The following is a 4,134-nucleotide window of genomic DNA, read 5'->3' as shown; positions in this document are numbered from 1 at the left end:
TTTTTTTTTTTTAAGAGACAGATTCTCATTTTGTCACCCTCCATAGAGTGTTATGGCGTCATAGCTCACAGCAACCTCTAGCTCTTGGGCTTAGGCGATTCGCTTGCCTCAACCTCTCAAGTAGCTGGGACCACAGATGCCCGCCACAACACCCAGCTATTTTCTTGTTGCAGTTTGACCAGGGCCGGGTTCGAACCTACCACCCTTGGTATATGGGGCTGGTGCCCTACTCACTGAGCCACAGGCACCGCCAACTTCTTGCCTTTTCTTTGTCAATCTGTTGGTTCAAACAGTTACCCAAACCTACATGATCCAGTTCATCCCAGGGCTTTCTCACATGTTTCACTTGCCTGAAACGTTCATTCTTCTTGGGTAGGGTGACCAGACGTCCCTCTTTTGGCTGGACAGTCTCACTTTTTAACAATTTGTCCTGTGTCCCGTGGTGTTTAAAAAAAGTCCAGTTTTTGGAAAGAATACACGAAGGTGGGGCAGGAAGGGAATATTTGGTTTTCGGCTGCCATGTGGCTATTTCGCCAGAATATGAGTTTTATATTATTTTTGTTAATTTTATAATGTTAAACTGTAATAATAACAAATAATTGTTGAGAAGTGATTATCGAGAACTGCTTATCAAAGTTTGCATTGTTGTCAGGCCCCGCCCTGCCCCATCCCCTGTCCCGCCCCTCCCATGTTGTTCTGCTTTACAAATGTTAAAATCTAGTCACCCTATTCTTGGGCTAACTCTTGCTTAGCCTTCAGTGTTTCATTTTGATGCCTCTTCCTCCAGAAATCCTTTCATGTACATAAAGACCCTAGACTATGGTGACAATCCGCCTTACATTGTTATTTTGTCCTTTTTAAGGTAACATGAGCCAAATTATTTATACTACCTTAAAACAGTTTTCAACCTGTGATGAATCTGTTTCAGTCTAGCTGGTTTGCCAAGAGGTTCCCATTAGACCACTGGGACAAACTGAAGCAAAGTAGAAGAGCATTTGCATTAATTAACATAATATTAAAAGCATATGTGTAAATTAAGCACTTATGGTGCACTAGGCTCTGTACTGTGGTGTATACATTTTCTCATCGTAACTCTAAAACAAGCACAATTATTTTCTGCATTTTAGAGATGAAATAAGAGGTTTAGAGAACTTCATTAACTTACTAATATCACACAGGTAGGAAGAGACATAGCTAGGGTTTAAGCACAGATCTGTGTGACTTTATATATTTCTTTCTTTTTTTTTTGGCCAGGGCTGGGTTTGAACCCGCCACCTCCAGCATATGGGGCACCACCCCATTTCTTTCTTTTGATACAGAATCTCACTCTGTTGCCCCAAGTAGAGCACAGTGGTGTCATTGTAGCTGACTGCAACCTCAAATTCCTGGGCTCAAGTGATCCTCCTGCCTCATGCTCCCAAGTAGCTAGGACTATAGGCACACCTCACAAAGACAGGCTTACTTTTCTATTTTTAGCAGAGAAGGGGTGTTGTTCTTGCTCAAGCTGGTCTCCATCTCCTGAGTTCAAGTGATCCTCCCGCCTGGACTTCCCAAACTGATACGATTACAGGTATGTGCCACCAACCCCGGCCCGTGGAGACTTTATGTCATATCTTGTGTTGCTCCTAAATGGTAAGAAAACCTCATGACAAAAGGCTGAGACCAAGGCCATGGTGGAGATACTTGCCCCTATAGACCAACCATTTCCTTAACCTTTTCCTTTAACTAAAGCTCTGGTTAGTAAAGAGCTTTATACAGATTTTCTGCCTGTGGCCCTAGGAGAAAGGAGCAGATTTCACCTCGCCTAAACACCATCATGCCACTTCCTGGCTCCCCAGCCTTCTGGGCCTTCCAGGGCCAACACAGCCAAGCCTACAGCGATCATTCATGGACTCAGGGCTCAGTATGTGGGCCCTTGAGGGCCTGGGCCACGTTCAGCGGAACTAAAGAACACCCTTCTAGCAAGCAGCAGAGCCGGAACGACACAGACTTCCGGCTTTCCAGGAAGTGCTGGGGCCACAGTGTGCAACGGCTGCCCGCCATTTTGGACTCTTCCAGCCGAGTTCCTGGAGGGCCCTCCCGTGACTCTGCGTTCCCAGCTGTGTCTGGAAGTGGCTGCAACCGGCCCCTAAGTGAGGCTCTTCTCGGAGGCTCTGAGTACTCCTTATGTTGATGTAATATTTGTTGAGTTGCTTCAGGGTCTTTCTCTTATCCTCTGGAATCCCAGGTCTGTTCCGAGACATTACCCCCCACCCCAGCACTTCTTCCTTGCATTGTCTTAAGACCTGGTTTCTCCTTTTAAATGGTTATTTATTATCCTTAATTATAACCCGTTGCCTTCTTAAAACGTCCTTGGGGTACACATCCTGAGGTAGGTTTATTTCATACAATTTTCCACAGAAAGGCAGTCTTTCAAGGTGAGAGTGGTTGGTTGCATTGTTGAGTTGAAGAACCAGGAGTTTGCATCCTGAGGGCTTAATAACAGCAGACAAGACTTTCTCCTAAACACCTCCAGAGATAAATTCTGTCAGTATACTCATTTTATGGATGTGGAAACTGAGGCTTAAGTAGAATGTCCACTCAGCCAGTAAGTGATAAGGCCAAAATCCCAGTTTATTCCAAAAGCCTCATCCATTTGACCGGAACCCTACTGCAGAATATAAAACATCCCGGCCAGATCAGCTTCTCTTCTTAAGGCATGGATATCTGATTTTTCCTTTGTCTTTTAAAAATATGACTGAAATGTGATTTGTTTCATTTTAAAAATACAGAATATTATATTTAAAGCAAGTAAAATGTAATTGGATTATGTGTTATGAAAAATAATGATAGAGACAAGAACACAATAATATTGAGACAGAGAAAATTACAAAAAAGAATAAGGGATAAAAACTTGTCCCAATATGCTGTGACTCAGATAATACCAGTGAGGTCCTACAGTTAAAAAAAAAACAAACCAACAGGTAGAGAGCCAGGCACGTCAGGAGAGTTTCTGACCACATACTGAAATGGGACTTAAAGCAAGAGATGTAATTCCTTTTCAAAATCTAAACTCTCACAAGATGGGAACTTCTAGTTCTTCAAGCAAACCAACTCTCCATTCTGGGCAGTCGACGCTTGGTTTTCTGTCTGCTTCACAGACTAGTTCCCCGTCTTCTCCAGGCTTTATCCCCATGCGTCTCTAGGTCTCATCTTTTGCACTGCTCATTCCTGGACTTCCTAAGTCTGTTTTGATGCTTCTGGGCAGGGTTCTCCTGCCTCATGAGTTCTAAATTGCTTTGTTATTAAGATAAATCCATTACTGTATGGAGATCATTTCTTTCTTTTGACACTACTGTATGGGACTGTTTTCATTCAATGGAATTTTCCTTTGGTTGGATAACTTAAAATGTTGCTATTTTGTTTTTCAGTGACTGAATAATGAGGCAACCAAATTCTCACACCCAGTAAGATGCTGGAACGTGATAAGAACTTAATAAACAAATGAGTTCCACCCCCTACTTGCCAGCTGTCCCTCCTCTATATCTCATGCTTTCTATTTAATGAGTGATTAATGTGGAACCAAAAGCCAAATCAAGTTCTCTGTAACTCAACTTAAGCCTAATAAATTGTTTTTAATTTATGAGAATTTAATTATGGGAATTATGAGAGCGTGACTCTCCGAAACAGATAAAGTCCAGTCAATAAAGGAACTGTTTGTTTTTCATTGAGCTAAAGAGTTTGAATTGACTTTTATCTGACTAGGATTTACAACCTCCAGATTACATTCACTTATTCAGCAAATGTGTCCAGTCAACTCTTAAATGTTTAGCACGGGGATGGGGTGCCAACTCCTGCTCCTGCCCCATGGTTGAAAATCCACATAATAGATTTTGATTCCCTAAAGTTTAATCACTAGTAGATTACTATTGACCAGAAGCTTTGTGGATAACAGTTGAGTAATACGTTATTTTATATATTATATGCATTATGTACTGTTTTCTTATAATAATATAAGCTAGAGAAAAGAATGTTATTAAGAAAATTGTAAGGAAGATAAAATATGTTTACCATTCTTTAAGTGGAAGCAGATCATAGTAAAGGAGGAGGAGGGGTTGGTCTTGCCTGGTGGTTGAGGGGTCAGAGGTGAAAGAA

The sequence above is a fragment of the Otolemur garnettii genome, unplaced genomic scaffold (assembly GCF_000181295.1).
Source record: "Otolemur garnettii isolate 467f Iridium unplaced genomic scaffold, OtoGar3 scaffold00292, whole genome shotgun sequence".
Classification (NCBI taxonomy): Eukaryota; Metazoa; Chordata; class Mammalia; order Primates; family Galagidae; genus Otolemur; species Otolemur garnettii.
The sequence above is the reverse complement of the archived record's forward strand: the minus strand, read 5'-3'. Positions refer to the sequence as shown.